Genomic DNA, 11,249 nt, shown 5'->3' with positions numbered 1-11,249 from the left:
AGAACAATCTGACTCATTATTGTGACTAGAAACCAGATAATGAAATTTGTGTTTGGCTTAACTACCAGAGAAAAGAGCATGGAGACATAAGCCACATTTAGTCTTTTTAGTAGCTTACTTTGATCAAATGTCAGGGTTATGAATAATAGAAATCATGGTTTACTTGGAGAGTTGACTAAATAGTGCAGAGTTACTATGTTATCCCAAAGTAAACAAACATGCCTTTTGTTGTCTTTGTCCTTTCTTTCTACGGATGTAGTTTAAAAGTTTTATATTTTAATGATGTGGATTTCATTACCATTGATGACATCTGATCGACAACTTATGAAAATGAATTGGAAGATTAATTGTCTAGGGGAAAGTCTGGAAAAGACTGGAGAATTTTTCATTAACAGGTGGGTATCCTTTCTGAAGGGAACTTTCCCAGTATCTAGTCATGGGACACTGTGATAGAAACCCACTCCGAGCCTGCTGGAGAGAACTTGGATAATAGTATTGGAAGAAATTTATGTAAAGTTGGTTTTTCCACATTAGCTTATTCTAAGTTCTGAATGGCTTTGTTTGCCTAATCACTGATGAATTTATTCTAACATTGGATTATTGGAGACTCTTACTGTTCTGTTCCTTTCTTTTACTTCCTGATATTTGTGTATTTCATTACTCATAAGTGATTACAACAAAGGATGAAGATTATAACACAGAAGAGATTTATGGCAAGATGGAAGTCTGATGGCCACTTTCAGCTTGACTTTCCTCATTTATAAGAAAAGAATGATAATATTTCTTATTTCATAAGATTATTCTGAGGATTAAAAAAGATAATATGCATAAAGTACTCAATATAGTGGCTGGTACAAACTAAGATCAACAAATATGAATTGCAAACCATTTTATGTGAATTAGTTTTGTTGATTAAGAGGAAAAAGGGGGTCAAATTATTGGTTGGAGTGAGGCTTAGATTTTATCTCTGTTTCCATGAGTCTCTCCAGAATTAGCTGGTCAGAAATATTATCAACAATGTGTTTATGAACCCACTCAAATAATGGTGCTTCTGAACTTTCTGATCTAAATGCATGAATATTTTAGTTTAAGCGAATTCAACGTGGGATTCTACTCTTCTGGTCTCATTGTATGTGTCAGCTGGGATGGGGATGCAGCTAACAGAAACTGGACTAACAGTGGCTTAAACAAGGAAAATATTTAGAAAGTCACACAACTAGAAGTCTGAAGATTGGTTAATTTAGTGGAACAATGGGACCCATGGACTTTCATCTTATCACTCTGCTGTCCTCATCACATCAGCCTTATCTCCTGATTGCTAGACGGCTGCCACAGCCTAAATAATTAATCTTGTACTTTCTATGGAAATAGAGTGGAACTCCAGTCAACTATTTCACATGCTTAATATGCGGTGATGGGAGAAAGTTCTCTCATATTCAGAACTAGGAATAGCTATGATTCCTTTGAGCAACTTAAAGATTTTTAAAAAGAGTTATTTATTTATTTGAGAGAGAGAGAGAGAGAGAGAGCGCATGTGAGTGGGGGGAAGGGTAGAGGGAAAGAATTATCAAGGAGACTCCGTGCTGAGCCCTGGCACCGGACTCTGAGCTCATGACCTGAACCAAAATCCAAAGCCAGCTGCTCAAATGACTGAGCCACCCAGGCGTCCCATCCTCCCAAAATATTTTTTATTTGAGTATAGTTGACACACAATGTCACAATAGTTCAGGTATACAACATCATGATTCAACTTGTAGGTTATGCTATGGTCCTCACAAGTATGGCTTCCATCTGTCACCATACAAGGTTGATTATAATATTATTGACTATATCCACTTTTCAGCAAATTTGTTTTGGATATGTCTATGCATAACCTTATGGATATGTACCTGTATGTCCTTACGGGTATTTAAATTTTCACTAGACCTTTGTTTTGGATGAAAGAAAACTCACAGCTAAATCTGTGCTTTCCTATAGCACATGACTGGGATCCTACTGTTTCTATAGCAAGACACACCTGAAAGGGACCTGGCTGCCTGGCTGAGGGACAATCAATCCACAGTAGAAGCCCTGCTGGAGCAGAGGAGCCCTGGTGGGGAATAGTCATTACTAGAGTCTGCTTTCAGCTCTGTCCCTTTCTGGGGGTGTGTTCTGTGGTAACTTGTGTATACTTTCTAAGCCATTCATGCAACATTGTACATCTTCAAATCTTATACATTTTCCTTTCATCCATTGCAAAATTAGTGGATGTTTTTCATGAAATGAAAAACATGAAGCCCTTTTGAAGAAGATGCCCTTGCAGGACAGTTAGAGAGAAGCAAGAAAGTTACACTCAAAGTCTTGTCTTCTCTGTGTTAGAAATAAAAGGCTTGTCTTTGCTTTGCATTGTTTGCAGGCTTGAGTGTTGGGAGTAGGGGAAGGAGTCCAACTGATAATAGTGTTACTGTATCTAATGTTGAGAAAACAGCATTTTCAAGGCATGTGAAATAGTCACCCCCTCTAATTTTTTAGTATATTAAGCAACAACCCAAAAGCTAATTAAAAAGAAAATAATTATATGGGTTGTAAAGCTTCTCAGAGAAGGAGTCACAATGTAAAAAAAAAATGATTGAATATCTTTCAGGGGTGATCTGTTAGAAGTTAGTTTGTGCTTTTGCGGTGGGTGATATAGGATATTGTAATATTGTTTAAAGGACAGACAACACTTCAGTATTGTCCAGTGATTCTCAATGTCTCCTTGTGGGTCTGTTCCCTAGTAAATCATCCATATGTGAGAGCTGTACCCTGAGCAACTTCATAGTCAAACTATTTGTTGACCAGTTCAGGGTATCTGACTAGTGATATGTTCTCAGTGATTTACAACCTTGCTCATTTGGCTGACAAAATATTTTCTCCTGGGCTGAATTGCTGTCTCTGTTCACGTTGCCTAAATATGAATTAAATGATCTTTAATTTCTGTGGAAGAATATTGTATTTTTTATATGCTTTGTGTTTTGATACCAATTTGCAAGAAATTCTCTCCTGTGAAATGTGTTTTGCATTGCTGTTTCCATCTTCTTTTCTTTCCCATGAAAGGGCTGTATTTGGTTCCCTTTCTCCCAGTGCTCAGGCTCTTCTGGAGGAAAACTTTTGAGGCAGCTCTCTGATTTAAGAATGCTATTTAACTCAAGAAATGTCCCAAGGAAATGATTGTGTTTCAAGATCCCAAGAGGCCAATTACTCTGGAAAAGTTTCCAGGGGCTTGAGAAGTTCCCCTGAAGTCAGAGATTGTAGCAATCCTGGCTAGTTGTCTATCTAGGACAAGCATCAATCCACACCTTCCTCATACCCATGGGAAGGCAGTGGAGGCTGACTCCAGCTCTTCTCCAGTGGTGGGTCCTAATTCACGTGAGCCAACCTTGAAGCTCAAGCCTCCTTTTCAGGGTCTGGTTTGGGGTGGACATGTGAACTAAGGAAGCTCAATCAGACTGAAGGGAATGGCTTCTATTCTATGATAGGGGCTATAATTGTTCTTTTTTTTTTTAATGTGTCATTTTTAAAAAAAGATTTCATTTATTTGTTTGTCAGAGAGAGTGTGCACAAGCAGGGGTAATGGCAGGCAGAGGGAGAGGGAGAAGCATGCTCCCCACTAAGCAAAGAGCCTGATGTGGGACTCAATCCTAGGACCCTGGGATCATGACCTGAGCTGACAGCAGATGCTTAACCCAGGCATCTGAGCCACCCAGGTGTCCCTATGTGTCATCTTGAGACAGCTCTGACAAACACAAGAGGAGAGCCTTCTTCTCTTTCAAATGGACATGAGAGAGAGGGCACATTGTTCCGGTTGCTGCTGCCATTATCCTGAGACTACAAATGCAACCTCTGTATGAGGACAAAGCTGACATTCAAAAGAGGGGAGAACCCAGGAAATTTCGGAGAAAGAGAGAAAAAGCCTTGGGGATTTAGCCTTGTGAGAAAACAAGTTCCTCAATTGTTTAAATCTGTATGAGTCAGAGTTTCTCTTGCTCTAGCAACATATTTACCCTGTTTCTACTTAGCAGCTACTATGTGCCAGACGCTGTCCTAGGTACTGGCTATGCAGCAGTGAACGATCTGGTCAAAGTGCCTACCCTCATGAAACGTCTTTTCTGGTAGCAGAGGGAATACCACGTGAATGTGTACTGTGATGTCAGGTAATCAAGCAGAGTGTGAGATAGGGAGTGTTGTTGGGTGGTCATGGCTCTGGGAGGAGACATGCTATTTGGTCAGGAAAGTGAATAATGTGAGGGAGCCAGCCATTAAAACATTGGAGGATGAAACTTTCCAGACAGGGGGAGCAGCAAATTCAAAAGTCCCGAGCAGGAAAGTGCTTTGTGTGCCTTAGAAAAAAACTGGAGGACCAGTACAGCTGAATGAGATGGAGCTTGGTGGTGGAGTTTGTCCCTAGAGGCTGCAGAAGGGAATTTCTCATCTAGGCCATGGGAACCTATTGGAAAATACTGAGAATGGGGTTAATTGCAGCTCAAAGCATCCTAATGGTTACAGGGTAAAGTAACTTGGACCTGAAGATGCAACCTTCAAAGGCCAGCACACTGTGATACCAGGGCTTGCCTTTGAGCCTTTGAAAGGTCATTATACCTACTTAATCTTCAAGGAACTCATCAGATCAAATAATTATTGCTGCATTTCCTTCCTTCCTTCCTTCCTTTCTGTTTCTTTCTTTCTTTAAAAGTGTGGGGCTTGGGGCGCCTGGGTGGCTCAGTGGGTTAAAGCCTCTGCCTTCAGCTTGGGTCATGATCCCAGGGTCCTGGGATCGAGCCCTGCATTGGGCTCTCTGCTCAGCAGGAAGACCGCTTCCTCCTCTCTTTCTTCCTACTTCTCTGCCTACTTATGATTTCCATCTGTCAAATAAATAAATAAAATCTTAAAAAAAAAAAAGTGTGGGGTTTGAACTCATGACCCAAGGCCTGAGCTGAGATTGAGAATTGGATGCTTAACTGACTGAGACACACAGGCACCACTGTTGCTGCATTTTTGTAGTTCTGAATGACCCGTAACTATATACATAAGGGAAAAACTATACACACATGGGAATATACATATGATGTTGAGAAAGTGCCTATTTTCCTAAGAATTAAAATATTATTTTATTTTTTTAGATTTTTAAAATTCATTTGAGAGAGAGAGGGAGTGAGAGTGAACAAGAGCACGAGCAGAGAGGTGGGTCACAGGGAGAGGGAGAAGCAGACTTCCCGCAGAGCAGGGAGCCTGACCCGGGCTGGATCCCAGGACCCCGGGACCACAATCCGAGACAAAGGCAGACACCCAATCGACTGAGCCACCCAGGCACTCCTTAAATATTATTTTAAATCAGGAATAACTGTCATGTTTATTTTAACACATGCTTTGGCAGGCTCCCTTGAGATGATATCATGTATTTTTCCTCATTTGACCTATTAATATGGAGAATTATATGAACAGATTTCCTGTTACTGAATCATCCTTGTATTTTGGGAATTAACCCAAGTTGGCTGTAGTATTTGTTTAATATATTGTTGGATTCAATTTGCTAATATTTTCTTTATCATTTTTACATCAGTGTTCATAAGAGAAATAAGATTACATAGCTTTCTTTTCTAGAGCTGTCTTGTTCTGGTTTCAGTATTAGTGCTTTTGTAAAGGAATTGGGATGTTTTTCTTCTTTGTGGGATTGTTTAAATATTGTTAGAATTTTCTTCCCTTGAAGATTTGAAATCATTCAGTTTTTACAGTTAATACAATCTACTCATCTTAATAAATTATTTTTCATATGATGATCCAGTTTTCATCCATAGGCTTGCATAATTGCTTAACAGATATAGTTATACCATGTATTTTTTCTTCTGATTTTTCTCCTGAACCATATTTCAAATGCTTTTCTACATGCTACAGTATTTATAATGATTTTAATTGATAAATATCATTCCATTGTGTGCAGACTACAGCTTTTTAAAAAAATTTTTTATTGTGTTTTGTTAGTCACCATACAATATATCGTTAGTTTTTGACATAGTATTCCAAGATTCATTGTTTACATATAACATCCAGTGCTCCATGCAATACGTGCCCTCCTTAATATGCACCACCAGGCTTACCCATCCCCTAAATCCCTGCCCCTTTAAAACCCTCAGTTTGTTTCTCGGAGTCCACAGTCTCTCATGGTTCATCTCCTCATCCAATTCCCCCCCTTCACTTTTCCTTTCCTTCTCCTAGTGTCCTCCATGTTGTTCCTTATGTTCCACAAGTAAGTGAAACCATATGATAATTGACTTTCTCTGCTTATTTTACTCAGCATAATCTCCTCCGGTCCTGTCCATGTTGATAAAAAACTTTGGTATTCATCTTTTCTGATGACTGAGTAATATTCCATTGTATATAATGGACCACATCTTCTTTATCCATTCATTTGTTGAAGGGCATCTTAGCTCTCTCCACAGTTTGGCTATTGTGGACATTGCTGCTATGAAATTGGGGTGTATGAGGCCCTTCTTTTCACTACATCTGTATCTTTGGGGTAAATACCCAGTAGTGTAGTTGCTGGGTTATAGAGTAGCTCTATTCTTAATTTTTGGGGGAATCTCTGCACTGTTTTTCAAAGTGGCTGCACCAACTTGCATTCCCACCAACACTGTAAGAGCATTCCCCTTTCTCCACATCCTCTCCAACATTTGTTGTTTCCTGCTTTGTTAATCTTTGCCATTCTAACTGTGTAAGGTGATATCTCAGTGTAGTTTTGATTTGAATTTCCCTGATGGCTAATGATGATAAACATTTTTTCATGTGTCTGCTAGCCATTTGTATGGCTTCATTGGAGAAGTGTCTGTTCATGTCTTGTGTCCATTTTTTGACTTGATTATCTGTTTTTTGGGTGTTGAGTTTGAGAAGTTCTTTATATTTCTTGGATATCAGCCCTTTGTCTGTAGTGTCATTTGCAAATATGGGTTGCTTCTTTGTTTTGTTTGCCATGGGTTGCCTCTTCAATTTGTTGACTGTTTCCTTTGCTGTGCAGAAGCTTTTAATCTTGATGAAGTCCCAGTAGTTCATTTTTGGCCTTGCCTTTGGAGACAGTCTTGAAAGAAGTTGCTGTGGCTAATGACGAAGAGGTTACTGCCTATGTTCTCCTCTAGGATTTTGATGGATTTCTGTCTCACGTTGAGGTCTTTCATCCATTTTGAGTTCATCTTTGTGTATGGTGTAAAAGAATGGTCGAGTTTCATTCTTCTATACATAGCTGTGGATGGATCATAATTGAATGCCTTGCTGTCCTGTATGAGTAGAATAGCTCCTATTGCTATTTTTGTAAAGTAATGCTGCAATAAATGCATTTTGTCTAAGTTTTATTCTCATTTTAGAATTTTTTTCCTTAAGACAAATTCCCAGGAATAGAAAGCAGAAAACTTTCTATGACTTTGAGACCTATGGACACAGTGTTTCCCAACAGGTTTGTATGAATTTATGAGGTCTTTAGAACCTTGGTAGTTATTTGCACAGCATCCTTATCAGGATATAATACATACACATATATAAATATATACATATATTTATATATATATAATATATAATATTTTCTGCTATTAGGTATGAAATGGCACCATCAGCATCTAGGTCTCAGAGGTGGGAGAGTGAAGAGAACACTTTCCATTAAAAGTTGACACTGAAATTGAAGAGTTGATTTAGTTGCTAATGTTTCCCAGGTGCAGGTGCTGATGTTTCCCAGGTGCAGTTAGTCCTCAGCTTTGTCTGAACCCCTGGCCTTGGCTCTTGGCTGCATTGGACTAACCAAAACCAAAGCCCAGAACTTAGATCTTGTCACCTAACATTTTTGTTTTTGGTTTGCTTTTTTTGTGTACAGTGTGCCAAACACAGAACCTTAACTTGCATTTGCTTGGTTAGTTACCAACCAGAACACAATTGTTGGGGAACATGAAGACTTTGACAGGCAGATGGAGAAGTACCCTGCCTCTGGTGGCCTCTTTTCAAAGACAAAATCCATTCCATCTTTACCATCTTTCAAACTTGCCAATATAGTAACTATAAACACCAATCATAATCTTCTGAATAACCTGGTAGCTGGCTCAGGGAGAGGAGAAAAATCTTGGCTCTTTGACCCTGAACTTGTGGTTCTTCTCTAGTTAATCTGTATAAACCGAAACGCTACTTTTCACCTCAGCCAAGAAGACCTCTTATTTTTGTGAAATCAAAGTGCTTGGTAACCATGACGAATTTCCAATGTCAGTAAACTGTCCCAGGGAGGCTCACACAGAGTAATCATGCTTGCTTTTTCTTGAGCTGGAATTGTTGCCCATGTATTATCTCCAAGAGGGAGCCTGATCTCACCCTGCCCACCAGGGCTCAAAGGATGATTAACAGAGAGCAGAAGCCAATCAAGATTATTTCTATGGTTTTAAAATTTAGTTTTAAAGTGAGCTAAGGCATGCCAGAAAAATAAAATACTCCTGTTTTCATGGTGAGGAAAGGAAGCAAATGGTAGAGTCTAGAAACTATTTTTCTCCTCTTAAGTGAGTATTAAGAGAATGAAGAGGCAGAGAGAAGAGGTGTGTTGTTAGATTATAATTCATTTTGAGTAGCATGCTAAAACCTCATGCTATCCTGAATTTGAAGCATATCAGACTTGCTATTTTTCTCTCTTCCATGAACTCTATGAATATAGGATCATTGTTCAATAAATATTTATTGAACATATAGAACATTCTTAGTTGTGTACATGATCCCAGGAATACTAAATCAAACAAGATTTTGCCCCTACCTTCAAGTGGATTGTGTCTAAAGCAGGGAATAAAAGTACATAGACATCAAAATGATGGGGTTAAGTCAAGGTGTAGGAATCCTGAGAAGATAAACGCTTTAGTCCAAATGAGCTCAGTACTAAGCTATGAGCTTCCTTATTTGACTTCTTATCTTTTTCTTTACTACACATCTTTCCTAGGAAATCTCATTCATCCCCTCCTCCACCACCTCTATGTGCAGATGACTCAATTGTTTTCTCTCTTGATTGGACCTTTCTCTGGACTGTAGACCTATGTGTTTACCTATCCATATTTACATATCCACTCAATATGTAAATATGTAAATTTGTATGTGATCAATATTTAATCAATGTAATCAACATGTAAATATGTAAATATATAATATCCACAGTGGATATTTACATATCCACTCAAATGTCTGGCAAGTATTTCAAAATCACAACAAAGTGAGCACACTTGACCCCAAATCTACTCCAACAGAGTCCCTTTCTGACTGGCCAATGATACCACCATCTACCAACTCAGAAAATCCAGACACTTGTGCCATCCGAGGTGTCTCACCTCCTTCACACTTTATAGCTAGATCTGGTTGGGTTAACCTCCTAATTATAGATTTCAGTTGCTCTCTCTTCCCTTTTATCCACACTTCCATTGTCTTCATCCACACTCTCAGGATTTCTCCCCTTTGTACCTCAATGGTCTCATGTCTGCTCAGAATCTCTTTTCCCCAGTCTCTCCTTCCTCTTCTTATGACTTACACACTTGACTTCTCTGAATCAGCAAGATCTATTGGAAACTCATATCTAATCACAACATTCCCTTGAATAAAATCCTTCAGTGTCTTCCTTTCAAAACGTGCCCCCATTGTTCTCTGAATGGGCCTGACATCTTCTTCCTATGCCCAAATGACTTTTGATTCCCTGGCCCTTTTAAGATCTCTCTAACTTCAGAGCTTTTTCATGTTCTTTCCTCTACCCAGAATGCCCCTTTCCTTTCTCTCAACATGTTCACTCCTAAGTCCTTCATGTGCTTAAAAGGATGCTTAATTCCAGGAAGCCTTTCCCTTCTCCAGGTTGCTTCAAGTGTTTTTCCTAACCCACAGTCTATATGCATATTTCTACCATAGCCCTTACTACTGATGAAATTATTGACTTAATTTTCAGCCTATTCCTCTAGACTGAGTTCTTTTTTTTTTTTTTTTAAGATTTTATTATCTATTTGACAGAAAGAGAGAGATCACAAGTAGGCAGAGAGGTATACAGAGAGAGAGGGGGAAGCAGGCTCTGCTGAGCAGAGAGCCTGATGCAGGGCTGGATCCCACACCTTGGGATCATGACCCGAGCTGAAGGCAGAGGCTTTAACCCACTGAGCCACTCAGGTTCCCCAGTTATTTTTCTTTCTTTCTTTCTTTTTTTTTTTTTTTTTAAGATTTTATGTATTTATTTGACAGAGAGAGAGATCACAAGTAGGCAGAGAGGCAGGCAGAGAGAGAGGGGGAAGCAGGCTCCCCACTGAGGAGAGATTCCCAATTCAGGGCTCGGTCCCAGGACCCTGGAATCATGACCTGAATCGAAGGCAGAGGCTTAATCCACTGAGCCACCCAGGCGCCCCTAGACTGAGTCCTTCAATAGCAGTAAGTATTATCATATTTTTCACCACCCCCACACCTAGAATGGTGCTCAGTAGATGACTGCAGGGTGAATGTTGTTGAAGAGGCAACTGAGATGTCCCCACATTTAAAAATGTGGTTAAGTATTTAGAATTGAGCAAAAAAAATTCTAATCAGTCTTATAGAACTGAGACCAGAACCATTATTGGTTAACTTTTGGAAGCATGGAGCGCAGCAAGAGGCCAAGAAATGGAAATGCTTCCTGAATAAAAAAAAAAAAAAAGATGAATTATTGAAATAAGACAGGTAAGACTGATATGTGTACAAATCCTTAGGAAACCAATACCTATGGCAATCCACATGACTCACCAAAAACTCATGTCAAACTAAAAAAATATTGAGAGGTTTATGAAGCCAGTAGATAAGGAGGATATAGAGTATACTGATTTCAGAAAAAATGCCTAAAATGTCTTATTTTACCTTTTTCTGGCAAGATGGTGGGTAGGCCCAGCATAGGTGGTGGTCACTAGTGATCATCCAGGGGCTCTGTCCATGGTCCTTTCTGTTGTTTTCAGTCCTTTCCCTCTTTCCTTGAACCTATTCACGAAGGTGGGGCCATTGACCAGTATTTTTAAAAAGAAATGGATGAAAGAGAAAATACACCGCTTGGGTGCTTGGGGTTTAAAGAAGACGTCCTATCTGTGCACATTTGCCCTGTCTTTTTCTTCCCTCCTTGACATTTTGAGAACATAATAAGGTTCTTGGTGGACTCTTTTTGGATAAGACAAAGGAGCAGTTATGAAAACTTCATTCTCCTTCTTCTCTTATTTAAAAAATATATAAAATTTTTAGCA

The 11,249-nt window shown here is 39.2% G+C and overlaps 1 protein-coding gene across 1 annotated transcript in view; it reads left to right on the top strand.

Annotated features, from left to right (window-relative positions):
• Nucleotides 1-274: 274 nt before the first annotated feature.
• Nucleotides 275-11,249, top strand: part of GPHB5 (glycoprotein hormone subunit beta 5) — a 31,593-nt gene continuing 20,618 nt past the window's right edge. Inside the window, exon 1 of the mRNA XM_032341714.1 lies at nucleotides 275-395. The gene's annotated coding sequence lies outside the window, so the exon portion shown is untranslated. The remainder of the gene's footprint in view (nucleotides 396-11,249) is intronic.

The sequence above is a fragment of the Mustela erminea genome, chromosome 5 (assembly GCF_009829155.1).
Source record: "Mustela erminea isolate mMusErm1 chromosome 5, mMusErm1.Pri, whole genome shotgun sequence".
In the NCBI taxonomy this organism is placed as follows: Eukaryota; Metazoa; Chordata; class Mammalia; order Carnivora; family Mustelidae; genus Mustela; species Mustela erminea.
Note: the sequence above shows the minus strand (reverse complement) of the source record. Positions and strands in the feature narration are given on the sequence as shown.